At 49.2% G+C, this 15251-nt stretch overlaps 1 protein-coding gene and 1 long non-coding RNA gene across 7 annotated transcripts in view; one reads left to right on the top strand and one right to left on the bottom strand.

Annotated features, from left to right (window-relative positions):
- The window catches only part of GJC2 (gap junction protein gamma 2), a 133540-nt gene that overhangs the window by 101206 nt on the left and 17083 nt on the right, over positions 1 to 15251 (top strand). The gene's annotated exons all lie outside the window — the stretch shown is intronic.
- Positions 14005 to 15251, bottom strand: part of LOC123362990 — a 35512-nt gene continuing 34265 nt past the window's right edge. For both annotated transcript variants that reach the window (XR_006576668.1, XR_006576669.1), the window contains one exon: positions 14005 to 14279. This is a non-coding gene — a long non-coding RNA (uncharacterized LOC123362990). The remainder of the gene's footprint in view (positions 14280 to 15251) is intronic.

Raw genomic sequence — 15251 nt, 5'->3', positions numbered from 1 at the left:
ATTTTCAGCTTGGGCTGGATTCAAACCAGTACGATAGAGATATAAGGCTCTGTAAACCCATCACCAATCCCCTAAGCTAGTCAGGTCCCCTTTGGTGTGTTACTATTACTATTCATGTGTGTTGTACACATGGCACAGCGGCTCCGTTGTGCTAGGCACTGCACATACTACTCCTGGGGGAATTCTGCACTAAAACATTAAAAATCCTGTGCACAATATTTTAAAATTCTGCACAATTCTGCATATTTTAATTGTCGAAATAACACAATATAATCCTGCCAGTTTCAATTATTTTGGTGATTTATTTCAAAATACCTGTCACTAAGTACGTCTGTAACAAAACGGACAACCAAAGAGATTCAGGAAATGTTTTTTGACAAATAGATCCCTTACTAGGTGTATTAATACAGAACTTTGAGTAAGAATTCATTTAAACGACAATACAGAGAAGTATTTCCTGCACCCCTCAGCAGCCGTGCAAAGGCTGGGGGAGAGTCAAGGAAAGGAGGAGCTGAGGGAGAGGGAAGTAATTGCTGGAAGGAGTCTGGCAGTGAACCTGGAGGATTGCTGGGTGTGTGGGCAGGGCCGCCCAGGGGGGGCAAGAGGGGCAATTGGCCCCGGGCCCCACAGGGGCCCCCACGAGAGTTTTTCGGGGCCCCTGGAGCAGGGTCCTTCACTCGCTCCAGGGGGCCCGGAAAACTCTTGCGGGGCCAGGCCCAGGAGCTTCTTCCGCTCCCGGTCTTCGCCGGCGGGGGGGTCCTTCCGCTCCGGGGCAGAAGGACCCCCCACTGGCGAATTACCGACGAAGCGGGACCCGCCACCGAAGTTCAGCTCGGTCTTCGGCGGTAATTCGGCGGCGGGGGGCCCTTCCGTTCAGGGACCCGCCACCGAAGTGCCCCGAAGACCCGTGGTGGGGGGCCCCCGCCGCCGAATTACCGCCGAAGACCGGGCTGCACTTTGGCGGCGGGTCCCACTTCGGCAGTAATTCGGCGGCGGGGGCCCCCGCCGCGGGTCTTCGGGGCACTTCAGCGGCGGGTCCCGGAACGGAAGGGCCCCCCGCCACCGAAGACCCCAGGCCCCCGGAATCCTCTGGGCGGCCCCGTGTGTGGGGGAGAAATATGGATTGGGGGATTTGTTGTTTTGAGGGGGGGATTGTTAGGGAGTTGAGGAGCCTCCCCTCATGCAGACCCTGGCCCCTAGCCTTCCCATTCAGTCAGACACATCTGCCCCTGTCCCCATGTGTCCCTGTGCCACCCTCCCCGGTCCCCATGCACCTCCTCCACCAATCCAGCTACTGGCACAGGTGGGGTGGGCATCGGTGGAGCCATGCTGCTGGCACTTTGGGGTTCTCTTCTTTTAATTCCACAGCATGAACCCTTTAGCACCCTCACTCAGACTGTGTATGTCCTGCTGGGAGAAGACTTCTGTGTATAAACTCTTCCTGACAGCTTAATGCGCCGTAGCTAAACATTGTTTATCCAGGGAGGCTTGTGAGCTTTCCCTACAATATATGTTTAGCTGTGTGCCAGACAAAATCTTTGCAAAGTGTTTTGGTTCATTATCCCTTGATAGGGATTTTTGTTCCATAGACAATACCTTGGACTCCAGAGTCTTAGCAGCGATAGCAGCAATTGATCTCACGGATATTGTTCATGGGCTTGAAGGCTGCAGGCTAGTGCTCCTCAGAAATACCCAGATCACTGGCAAAATAAATGACTGAGGCCCCAGGCCTGCAATGGGGCGGACTCCTGCACCCACCCTGAGTCCCAAGGACTTCAGGGGACTGCTGCACAGAGCCACTTGCACAATCCGGACCTAAGGGGCCGATCCTGTGAGTCGCAAGCACCTCCTGGGTGGCGCTGAGTGCCCTGCGCTTGCATTGAGGTGGTTGATAGGAAATCAATGGGAATTAACAGCTCTCAGCACCTTGCAAGGGACCTGTAAGCACCTGGCAGGATATTGGCTGTGATGGAAAACATCTTGCTCTATTGCTGTGTTAGCCGTGACTGGAGTCTCCTCTGGAGCAGACCTGTGAATGCTTCCAGGTTGTTTAATTGCCCTGCAAGGTGTTCCTAGTTGTTGAACCCTCTTTAAAATGTTCTTTCCCCATATAAACCCCTGGGTCTGTGACGGCCGTGCAGTCTGTGATGCTGAGCTGGGCGGGGGCAGTCACTGAAACAGCCATTTTCTTGAGTTTGAAAGGACCTCTGTGCCAAGCAGTTCTGGGGCTACAAAGCCATTTGCATTTAGCTCCTTGCATGAAAGCTCTCTGCTGTCAAGTGCAGATGCAACAATGCTAAGCTGTTTATTAAATAGATGCTTTCTGAGTTCAAACAGCTTTAAAGTGAGAATGATTAAGTCCATCTACACTAGGCAGCTTCTTAACGGAGGGTTTTATCATTTAGATAGGATGGTAGAGATGCTACCTCTCATAATATTGTAGCAAAAGCATTAAATATATAAATCCAGATTCCCAAATGCTCTGAGATTCACTTAGCCCCTCCCACCTCACCATACACACACTATACAGCTCCTTGTTTCCCAAAGTGCATCTGTGCCAGCCGTGGCTCTGGGGTAGACTAGAGCAGCCTAGGGGCTGCTCTGATTTACACCAGCTGGCGATTGTCCCCAAAGGACCTTTTCCCAGCTGGGAGCTAACACACTGTATTCCAGCCACACCACTTCCTGCCCCCCACACACCAATTTTGCCAGGTCTGTGTCTGAGGAGTGTCAGAGGCAAGCTGTGTTGGTGCCACAAATTACTCCAAGTCAGAAGGCCAGATCCAACTGTTCCTGGCCCCTTTGCACTGCATGACTGGCACAAAGTGGCAGAAAGTAAGTAGAAAATCTGGCTCTTAATGGTGCTTGCAGGAGACTTTCACGTTGGATTTGACAACACAAGGCCCAGTTATACAAGTGAAGGTCCAGGCCCTTGGGAAGGGAAGACAGTCACTGCTAAGGCAGAAAAGTTCCTTTCCACTGTCACAGATTAAAACGGCTCCCCTCTTCTGAAGCTGGGTACCCCGAAGAAGCCTGCCATCAAGATGGGGCAGGGTCATGATTGTCATCCCAAGCATATGCTTTGGATGGAGCTAAGACATGGCGACGTTACTGTCTCTACACTAGGCTTTTTGGCCAACATTTCCCGCCATTGCTATCGCTGGTGCAGCTCCCACTGCTGGGAGTGCTAGAGCAACCAAGGCTAGAGGCAGCCACTGGTGTTTTAACCATCACGTCACCTAGCCCTGCTCAGAGCAGGTCTACGCAGCACTTAACATACCCAGTGGCCGCCGGCACCTTGTCTACATTAGCACTTGCTGTCACTACCACGGAAACTGCCCACGCCTGCTAAACTCCCCAGCTACACAGAGTGACACCATGGAGTGGAATCCTTTTCCCTGGATGCTCCCTGCAGCCTGCCCTCCTGCCCTGTGCCGCAGATGCCAATTCCGGTGGCATCGTGCCTTCCCACCTGCAAAGGGAGCAAGAATTTGACCTAATTTTGTGTCAATCAGCTGCTTTAGCAACATCTGCACACGATGGTCTGCTCCAGAACTGGTTGCAGCACTGTCTATTATACACTGAGTGCCAATGCATTGTATAACCTTCTTCACAAACGTGATTGCAGCTTGTAGTGGTGCCTTTGGATGATACAGTTCATAACACAGTATTTATATTTTATAGCAAGGAATTGTGATCATCGGTGACAATAAAATTGTCCACACGGCAGAGCCGAACCCAGACTAAAACCTCACTTTGCTTAAACAACCTGGGCCTGATTCTGACTAGTCCAAATCTATTGATGTCAGTGGGAATTACTCTGCATTTACACCGGTGTGACTCGGCGCCCTTTAGGGTTGTTCCCCATGAGTGAGCATTTGAGGTTATGTGGCAAACTGACAAATGCAAGAAAACTTGTGCCAGCAGCAGAGCCCAGTGGGGGCCAGTTAGGCAACAGCGAGATGGTATCTTGTTCTGTCTAAATAGCTTTGTCCCAAGGCAGCGGTCAGAGAGCACATCAAGTTCCTTTTAAAATCCAGGATCTTGTTTGGGACACTTCTTTATTTTTCCCTTCCAAATTCCAAACGTTCCTGCTAGAGGCTTTGCTTGCCAAGTTTAACTCCAGTGCAAATTTCTGTAGGTGAACTACAGACTAATGGAAAAATCATGACCACTTTTATTACAGTGGCAGTTGCCAACAGAAGGAAGTGAAGTAAAAGCAACCAGAGAGTTACACCAGGCCCGTTTCTGTCCCTACACCAATGTAAATCAGCGTCACTTCATTGAAGTCAGTGGAGCTGCACCGATTGATACCAACTGAGAGTCTGGTCCGTGAGCAGAGCTCTTTCCCATCAGCATAGAGCGTCTTCACCAGACACACTGTACGTGTAGACATGGCCTTAGTGGGGGAGGGAGGAGTTGCCTAATTTAACATACGCCTCTTTTCCAACCACTTAGTAGTTGCTTTTTCCATGACCCATCTCTCCTCCAGACCCCAGACAGGTAAGTCAGACCAGCTCTGATTCAGTTAGACTCTGTAGGTCACCACCTTACACTCACTGCTGAGCATATGTTGCCATGGCCTGCATGCCGAGAAGTCCTTAATACAAAACCTCCTTCAAATCTTATGCAGCAAACAAAAAGCTTTTCTTTATTATGTTGCCACAACAACATATTTCCCCCTCCTGATGTAATCATTAATAGAGACACCTAAACGAGCTCATGAGATCTGACGAGATTACAAGTTTGGTTGACAAAGGTAACTGCGTAGATGTAATATACGTAGGCTTTTGTAAGGTGTTTGACTTTAGTACCGCATGACATTCTGATTAAAAAGTAGCACGGTACAATATCAATAGACCACATGTTAAATGGTTTAAAACCAGTCTCAAAAAGTAGTTGTCAATAGGGAATAATCCCTTAGGGCTTGGCTACACTTACAAGTTGCAGCGCTGGTGGAGGCTTTCCAGCGCTGCAACAACACCCCGTCCACACTTGCAGGGCACAACCAGCGCTGCAACTCCCTGGTTGCAGCGCTGGCTGAAAACCCATCCCGGCAGGGGTATAAGGAGTGCAGCGCTGGTGATCCAGCGCTGCCCAGCAGGTGTGGACACTCACCAGCGCTTTACCTGTCCTCCAGGGAATAAGGAGGTATCCCAGAATTCCTGTTCAGCCACTCTGCACATCAGTTTGCACTCTACTGCTCTTGGCTCAGGTGACCCGCCCTGTAAATGCCCCGGGAAATTTAAAAATCTCCTTCCTGTTTGCTGCAGCCAGGTGTGGAGTGCAATCAGTTTTAATCAGTTACAGGTGACCATGCCTCCACGCGGCAAACGAGCCCCAGCATGGAGCACTGGTGAATTGCAGGACCTCATCAGTGTTTGGGGTGAGGCATCTGTTCAGGCACAGCTGCGCTCCGGCCGTAGGAATTACGATATCTTTGAGCAGATATCAAGGGCCATGCTGGATCGGGGCCATGATCGGGACGCAGTACAATGCAGGGTGAAAATTAAAGAGCTGCGGAGTGCCTATTACAAAGCCCGAGAGGGGAATCGACGATCCGGAGCTGCTCCCACGACCTGCCGTTTTTACAGGGAGATGGATGAGATACTTGGGGGTGACCCCACTGCCAATCCCAGGATAACGATGGACACTTCTGAGCAGGCTGGGGGACAGGAGGAGGAGGCGGAGGAGGCGGCGGAGGCGGAGGCGTGGGGGGGGGAGGAAACCGCGAGTGAAGCTCCTGGCATGGGGGAAGAAACCGCAGATTCCCTGGAGGCATGCAGCCAGGAGCTCTTCTCAAGCCAGGAGGAAAGCACCCAATCGCAGCAGCCAGCAGTTGCAGAAGGACAAGCAGAGGAGCGTGTTACCGGTAAGCGGCTTTTATTTTCTGGGTGAAATGTTTCTGGAGAGGAGGGGGGGTTATGGATGCATGCATGCCAGCCTCTAGATGTGGAATAGCCCGTTGATGTGGTCTATCACGTCGCGGTAATCTGCCTCAGTTATCTCAGCAAAAGCTTCATCCAGAGCGTGGGCAATATGCCTGCGCAGGTTTATAGGCAGAGCCACTGTGTCCCTTGTCCCAGTGACGGTGACGCGTCCGCGCCACTCTTCTGCCAGTGGTGGGGGGACCATTTCTGAACACAGGCAAGCCGCATAGGGTCCCGGGCGGAATCCACATTGCTCTAAAAGAGCCCCCCGCTGTTCCCTAGTGACTCGCAGTAGGGAAACATCTTCCAGGATTAAGTCCTGTGAAAAATGTTGGGAGACTCTTTAGTGAAGAGATAGGGAGATAAGATCACCCCTGCATCTGCATTTCACTCAACCCCTCTAGCACTCCAGATTACCCGAAGCAACCAGCTCCCCTCTTACACCCAAGCCCCACTTCTCCCCATATAAGCACTGCTCACTCACCATGTCGTGGCTTCTGTAGTGTTATGCGTGTGGGTAAAAGAATGCTTAAATAAGAACTCACTCCCTCAGTGTAACAATTCATGTCTGGAGATAGTGGATACAATGCTGCCCGTGTTAAATGTTGTCATTTCTGTTTCTACAGTGACCTTGACTACTGGACTGCCCAGATGTTCAACATCACAGAGGCTTCAAAATTTGAGAAAAAATCCCCGAAAGAGCAAAGAAGACATGCTGAAAACTGTTCTTAATCAGTCTGCTCGAGAGAGTAAGGACTTGAAGGATTGGCGAGAGAAAGAAAGCAGGACACGCAAGAGAAATGCAGTGGCCAAGAGGAAAACCACGGAGCGGCTGCTAAGCATCCTGGAGCGCCAAGCGGAGTCTATAGAGTCACTCGTTGCCATGCAAGCAGAGCACTACCGTGCTACTCCCCCACCCGCCCCGTCCTTTGTGCCTTGTGCCCCAATGTCAGCTCAAACCACCTTTCCCCAGCATCCAGGTTCTTACCACCACCAGCTGCCTCCAACACCTGTATGTTCCCCAACCAGCCCTGATACCTACCACCACCCTTACCCTCTGCATTCAACCCCCATCACCATGCAGTATATGAACCCTGAAGTGCAGGATTCATTAAACAGCAATCCAGACAGGGCATATGCAAACTTGTGACTGTACAGTTCACCAACCCACACCCCTGCCCTCTTGTGTTCATGAAATGTTGTGTGTCTGTCTGTCTGTCAAGGAAGTTTTTTTCTTTTCAATAAAACAATTCTTGGCTTTGAAAACAGTCTTTATTATAGCAGATAGTGAAAGATACCTTAGCCCAGTAAAGAAAGAGGCACTACAAATCATATTATTATTATGGATAATAGAATAACAGTGTAAGCAGTGCAATTCACTCCCATGCAAGGCAGCAAACATTATTGTTGGCTTTCAGCCTCAAATTCTTCCCTCAAGGCATCCCTAATCCTTGTAGCCCTGTGCTGGGCCTCTCTATTAGCCCTGCTCTCTGGCTGTGCATATTCAGCCTCCAGGACTTGAACCTCGGTGGTCCATGCCTCACTGAATGTTTCACCCTTCCCTTCACAAATATTATGGAGGGTACAGCAAGCGCATATAACCGCGGGGATGCTGCTTTCCCCCAAGTCTAGCTTCCCATACAAGCAACGCCAGCGGGCTTTTAAACGCCCAAAAGCACACTCCACAGTCATTCTGCACCGGCTCAGCCTGTAGTTGAACCGGTCCTTGCTCCTGTCAAGCTTCCCTGTATAGGGTTTCATGAGCCAAGGCAGTAACGGGTACGCGGGGTCTCCAAGGATCACAGTGGGCATTTCGACATCCCCTACTGTGATCTTCCTGTCTGGGAAAAAAGTCCCTGCCTGCATCTTCCTGAACAGGCCACTGTTCCGAAAGATGCGTGCATCATGCACCTTTCCAGGCCAGCCTGTGTAAATGTCAATGAAACGCCCGCGGTGATCCACAAGCGCCTGGAGAACCATAGAGAAATACCCCTTCCGATTAACGTACTCTGATGCCAGGTGGGGGGGGGCCAGAATAGGAATATGCGTCCCATCTATCGCCCCTCCACAGTTAGGGAAACCCATGTGTGCAAAGCCATCCACAATGTCCTGCACGCTCCCCAGAGTCACGGTCTTTCTTAGCAGGATGCGATTAATTGCCTTGCAAACTTGCATCAAAACGATTCCCACGGTCGACTTTCCCACACCAAACTGGTTCCCGACCGACCGGTAGCTGTCTGGAGTTGCCAGCTTCCAGATTGCAATAGCCACTCGCTTTTCCACCGTCAGGGCAGCTCTCAATCTTGTGTCCTTGCGCCGCAGAGTGGGGGCGAGCTCAGCACACAGTCCCATGAAAGTGGCTTTTCTCATACGAAAGTTCTGCAGCCACTGCTCGTCATCCCAGACTTCCATGACGATGTGATCCCACCACTCAGTGCTTGTTTCCCGAGCCCAAAAGCGGCGTTCAACGGTGCTGAGCATTTCTGTAAATGCCGCAAGCACTTTAGTGTCACACGCGGCAGGCAAATCCATATTGATATCATCGTCGGAATCCTCACTGTCACTTTGGAGCTGAAGGAATAGCTGGACTGCCAAACGTGTTGTGCTGGTGACACTCATCAGCAGAGTCCTCAGCAGATCGGGCTCCATTTGCCACAGAAATCGCGATTCACACAGAGAGTAACAGAAAGACACTCACAATGGCGCCAAACGCTGCTGGAAAGAGTGAATGCTGGGATGTGAAGCGATGCACCACGGGGCGCTGGCAAACAGGAAGCGGAATGACCCGCACACTTCCTTCCCCTTCCCACAATACTCAGCGCCAAAACGGCGCCAAAACGGGACGAGGTGCTCTGTGGGATAGCTGCCCACAATGCACCTCTCAATACAGCGCTGGAAAGTGCTGCAAGTGTGGCCACACTGCAGCGCTGGTAGCTGTCAGTGTGGCCACACTCCAGCGCTGGCCCTTCCACAGCTGCATGACCAGCGCTGTAACTCCCAGCGCTGCAACTTGTAAGTGTAGCCAAGCCCTTAATGGGGTGTTTCTAGTGTGGTTCCACAGGGATTGGCGCTACGCCTGATGCTAGTCAACATTGTCGCCAGCAAGCTGGAAGTAAAGATAAAATGACTGATGACAAAATTTGAGAATGACACAAGGGTTGGCAGAGTGGTAAATGATGAGGACAAGGCAGTTGTACAGAGAGCGATCCAGATCAGTCGGTAAGCTGGGCCAAAGTGCATTTTAATAAAACCTAACGCAAGTTTCACCCATCTAGGAATGAGGAATGCAGGCCAGACCTACAGAATGGGGGGCTGTATCCTGGAAAGCAGGGACTCTGAAAAGGACTTACGGGTCATAGTAGACAAGCAACTGAATATGAGTTCCCAGGACCATGTTGTGGCAAAAGGCTAATGTGATCCTTGGGCCTGGTCTACACTACGGGGGGAGGGGGATCGATCTAAGATATGCAACTTCAGCTACGAGAATACCAGAGCTGAAGACGACATATCTTAGATCAACTTACCTCCCATCCTCACGGCGCAGGATCGACGGCCGCGGCTCCTCCGTCAACTCCGCTTCTGCTTCTCACCCTGGTGGAGTTCCGGAGTAGACGGGAGTGCGTTTGGGGATCGATTTATCGCATCTAGGCGAGAAGCAATAAATCAATCCCTGATAGACCGATCGCTACCCGCCGATCCAGCGGGTAGTGTGGACGTACCCTTGGATGCAGGGGGGCTGGAACAATTTGTATAGTGCAGGTGCTGAGAGCCATTGAACCAAACTGTAAACCCTGTATGTGATGGGAACCACTTCAAGCCAAAGGGTATGGTAGCACCCCTAGTTCCAGCATCTATGCTTGGATGTATAAGGCAGGGAGTCGTGAGTAGGGGCAGGGTAGTGATTTTGCCTGTGTGCGGGGCATTGGACAGACCAATACTAGGATAACGCATACAGTTCTGGTGTCCACATTTTGTAAATGATATTTTAAAAACTGGAGCTACAAGAGCCACAAAAAGGTCTTACAATGAGAGACTTAAGGAGTTCAATCTGTTTCTTATGAATCAGAAGGTGGAGAGTTGAATTGATTAGTGTATAAATACCTTCAAAGAGAAAATACTGGGCACTAAAGGGTTTTTTAATCTAACAGACAAGGCAGAATAAGAACCAATGGCTGAAATTTAAAACTGGACAAATTCAAAGGCGAAATTAGGCACAGATTGTTAATCACTGCAAGAAACTACCAAGGGAAGTGGTGGATGTTCCATCTCTTGATGTCTTCACATAAAGACTGGATGCCTCTCTGGAAGATACCAAACAGAAGCTATGGGGCTCAATGCAAGCATAACAAGGTGAAATTCTGTGGCCTGTCGTATGCAAGAGGTCAGACTAGAAGACCCGATAGTCCAGACGTGGGCAAACCTTTTGGCCTGAGGCCCACGTCAGAGTATGGAAATTGTATGGCGGGCCATGAATGCTCACGAAATTAGGGGTAGGGGTGTGGGAGGGGGTGAGAGCTCTAGCTGGGGGTGTAGGCTCTGGGGTGGGGCCAGAAATAAGGAGTTCAGGGTGCGGGAGAGGGCTCCGGGTTGGAGTGTGGGGGTGGGGTGAGGGCTCTGGGATGGGGATGAGGAGTTTGGAGTACAAGAGGGGGCTCTGGGCTGGGATCGAGGGGTTCAGAGGGCGGGAGGGGGATCAGGGCTATGGCAGGGGATTGGGGCCTGGGGAGGGCTCAGGGGTGCAGGCTCCAGACAGCACTTAATGCAAGCAGCTCCCGGAAGCATGTCCCCCCTCCGGCTCTAAGGTGTGGCCAGGCGGCTCTGCTTGCTGCCCTGGCCACAGGCACCACCCCTGCAGCTCCCATTGGCCAGGAACTGCAGCGCACAGAGCCACCTGGCGACTCCTCCACATACTACATAGGAGCCGGAGGGGGGTCATGCTGGCTGCTTCCTGGGAGCCATGCAGAGCGGGACAAGCCTCCAACCCCACTCCCTGGCTGGAGCGCCGGAGCAGGGCAAACCCCCAACCCTGCTCCCCAGCAGGAGCTGAGGCCAGATTAAATAATCTGAAGGGCTGGATATGGCCCGCGGCCCGTAGTTTGCCTTGCGATAGTCCCTTCTGGCCTCAAACTCTATGAATCATGCATACCCCTTTGTGTTTGCATGAGAAGCAGTTCTCGAGACAATAAGGATACTGCCAGGAAGAGATGAGTTCAGGAAAAGTAGGAAGTATTTCAAGGAAGATACTGCAATTCCCTAAAGCACGTGTTTACGTCTGAAGAAAATCTCTGTTTAAAAGCCATTTTTAGAACAGTGGTGCCTCCAATAAATAGCTGTAGTTTCCTGAGTTCAGCTAAGGCACTGCATGTCCGCAGTTTCAAAGAGGGAATATGGCTGTAGTCCGACTAGCCCAATATGTGCTTGATTTATTTACGTTCACCACGTACAAAGAGTCAGAGCTGTGATATTGTTATTACTCTTTCTATTCCAGAACCTCCTAGAAGCATCATTGTGCTAGGCCCTGTATGCCACAGTATCATAGAATTGTCGGGCTGGAAGGGACCTCAAGAACTCATTAAGTCCAGCCCCTAGGACCAAGTAAACCTAGACCATTCCTGCCTGGTGTTTGTGCAACCTGTCTTTAAAAACCTCCAGTGATGGGGATCCCACAGTCTGTCTTGGCGGCCTGTTCTGGAGCTTAACTAACGTTAGAGTTTGAAAGTTTTTCCTAATATCCAACCTAAACCTTCCTTGCTGCAGATTAATCCAATTACTTCTTGTCCCTCCATCAGTGAACATGGAGAACAATTGAACCTCAGCCCTTAACATATTTGCTCAGCCTCCTTTTCTCTAGACTAAAATGTCCTTTTTAAAAATCTTTCCTCATAGGTCAGGTTTTCTAAACCTTTGATAATTTTTGTTGCTCCTCTCTGGACTCTCTCCAGTTTGTCCACAAAGTGTGACACCCCAAACTGGACACAGGACTGCAGCCCAGGCCTCACTAGGGTTGAGTAGAGCAGGACAATTACCTCCCATCTTACATACAACACCCCTATTAGTACACCTCAGAATATTTGCCCTTTTTTGCACCTGGAGGGGACAGTAGCAGCCTCTGTGCAAAACATTTGCTCTGCCAAGGGAGTCTTCCAAAGAGAATGTTATGATAAAACCACAATTTTCGCTTGACTCTCTTATCCATCCCCCAAGCTTGGGGCCTGAGTGCTCGCTGACCTGAGTCAGGCTGTGTGTGGACAGAAGGGAAGCTTGGGCTCAAACCTGAGTCAGAGGTTGGGCTTAGTGTAGACATACCTGTAAAGGCCAGTGATAGAATAAAATACCTGTCAGGAAATTTCTAATCCGAGGCAATTTTTTCCTTTTGTCTCAGTTGTCTAAATTCAAGAATACCTGTTCCACTGCCATAAAATTCCACTGTCACCTAAGCCTTGGTCAAAAATAAATTAAAACAAACCTTCACACTTGAGTTTTTCATATTTCATTTTGATTTTGTGAAACTGATCCAGTTCCCCCCCCCCCCAAAAAAACTGGTGAAACTTTATGGGTTTCATTTGATAAGTAGGATTGTTATTTGAGTGTAGATTTGATGAAAGGGTCCTTAACACATGTAATTGGAATGAATGAAAATCCAGAAGGAGAAGATTATAAAAATTAATATATTTTTCTAATGTGAACTATGTGATATAGAGATTCATAGACTTTTCAGGCCAGAATGGATTATTATGATCATTATTCTGACCTCTAGCATAATACTAGGACATAGAATTAGATTTATTCTTCTCTAGAGAATAGTAATTGAATTACTATTAGTGTTTTATTGGAGTTCTATAGAGGACTACAAAATCATGAATGGTGTGGAGAAAGGAATAGGGAATAGGGAAGTGTTATCTACCCCGTCACATAACACATGAACCAGGGATCACCCAATTAAATTAATAGGCAGAAAATTTAAAACAAATGTAAGGAAATACTTCTTCATACAACACACAGTCAACCTGTGAAACTCATTGCCAGGGGATGGTGCGAAAGCCAAATGTATAACAGGGATAATAAAGAACTGGGTAAGTTCATGGAGGATAGGTCCATCAATGGCTATTAGCCAAGATGGTCAGGGAGTCAACCCCATGCTAGAAAAGCGATGCCTTGTGGCATCAGGTCTGCATTGTTTTGTGTTTGCTTTCCGCTTTGCACGAAAGAAGACACACACTGTTCACAGCACTATGTATATTTCTGCCATCCTCTGTTTTTATCTCTGGATATAAGCAGAAAAGCATGGTGTCCGCAAGACCCGTTGCTTTTGGTGATATGAATTGAGTGAAAGCGTAATGGCTTGATTTTTCTATTGCCTTGCATGTTGGGTAGCCATGTATTCTTGTGCCATGTGAGTACAAAGTGGGTATAAAACACTATCATTTGGATTTGTTTTACACCTATCTTGTACTCGGTTTGCACAGGCAACCCATACTGCACAGAAAGGCTTAGTATAAATTGATGGAGCACTACAAGTCTGGTGAAAAGATAGAAGACTGGCACCAGTCTTCTATCAGGCCTTTCATCTCTAGGTCACTGGTTCAACTCCAACAGGCCTTGTAGTGACTGGAAGTCAGACTCAGCTGGTGGCTATTTATAAATAACTAATAAGACTTTTTGCTTGGTCCTGCCCGCAGTGGAGTTAGTGGCAGTTTTGCCATTGTCTGGAGTGGGAGTGAGAGTGGAAGCACGCTAGTCATACCTCTCATCTGAGGATCTCAAAGCACTAAATGAAGAGAAGTATTTGATGGTCTGTGTGAAATGAGTTTGGGGTCTCTGTTCAGCTGCCAGTGGATAGGGGTCCCACTGTAACTGTACCACCATAATTACCAATGATCAGCACATTGGCTGGCAGTGCCAGAAGATGTGGACCAAGGACTGAACTCCCCTGTCATCCCTAGAGCTGGTCCCTCCAGCTCAGGCCTGAGGCACATTCAGAGAGCAGTGGGGACATGTTACGCTCTGATGCACCCCAAAACGGCAATCCCAAAACACAAGAAAATTGAAGCAAGATGCGCTGAGAGGTGGTCAATCAAAACATGTAATAACCATGAAACGACTAAGTCAGCAACAGTCTGAGCAAACATAATAACAGGCCAAACACACACACACACGAGTCATCCCAGGGCAGAGGGGAGTTCACTCTGTTGTTGCCCATGTTGTCTTCATTGGGAACCAGGCATGTGCACTCAAGGGCAGAATTTGGCCATAGGCATGTTGCAAAGTGGGTTTGTCGTGTTGTTCGTGTTCTTTCAGCTGAGCTTCTATCCAAGCACGTCAGATCTGTCACAAAAGGTTCCATGGAGCCTGTTGAGACATGAGGGGTCATTGTATTGTTGGAAGCGTTGCTGTTCAGTACAAAGAACGTGGCCTCACTTCTGCCTCTGGAAGGAAGAGTGCGGTGGCTGTCGAATCAAAGCAGCATTATGTTCTAGCTGCTTAGGCCTGTTTCATTTCTGTTCCCTGGCAGCTTAGCTATTGGGGGCACCACTGGCCACATCACCAGTGATCTGCAGCATTTATCAGCCCACAGACTCCTGTATTCAGGTGACTGCAGACAATCCAGAATCCAGACTGGATCCTGGTAGCCATTACAGCCTTGGTCTGGGCACCTGTTAGATTTCATTAGCTAAGCACGGCTGGCCCGATAAGTACTTGGATGGGTGATCCAAGGAAATGTGAGGTGCTTTCAGGGGTTGACTCAGTATGTGGCACTCTTCCTTCTGAAACTGACCCAATACCCCAGCACGATGCTTGGGGACAATGTGCTTCTAGGGGTGCTGTCTTCCAGATGAGACCTAAACCCAAGGCCACTAAACTTATGGTCATTAAAGATCCCATGGATTTTTTCTCAAACTTATATGTGTTTACCCCAGAGTCCTGGTCATATTTACATTCATATAGCTCACATTTCCCCTGTATTGTTAATGGGATATAGAGTTCTTTTGCACTTCCTGTCCCTGGAGATGGCCGCATTTGAGCAATGGGTTAAATGATCCCTGTGTACAGTTTGTGTATCATTTTAACTGTAAGGACTTTGAGACCTTCTGCATGAAAATCACAGTAAGATGCTGTAAGACTCTGCATCCTCCTGCTGCAAAACCACAGGTGCCTAGAAGACACTAAAGGAGAATCCCTGGTAGCAGTATAGGGCTTATGACAAACAGATGATCATTTCCAACACCATCCAGTCATGGTGCACATATATGCTGGCCAGTGTATTGTACTGTTAATATTATCAGTTGAAACCACTATGCCATCTCCAAAAGGTGCTGAATG

Source organism: Mauremys mutica, chromosome 2 (assembly GCF_020497125.1).
Source record: "Mauremys mutica isolate MM-2020 ecotype Southern chromosome 2, ASM2049712v1, whole genome shotgun sequence".
In the NCBI taxonomy this organism is placed as follows: Eukaryota; Metazoa; Chordata; order Testudines; family Geoemydidae; genus Mauremys; species Mauremys mutica.
Note: the sequence above shows the minus strand (reverse complement) of the source record. Positions and strands in the feature narration are given on the sequence as shown.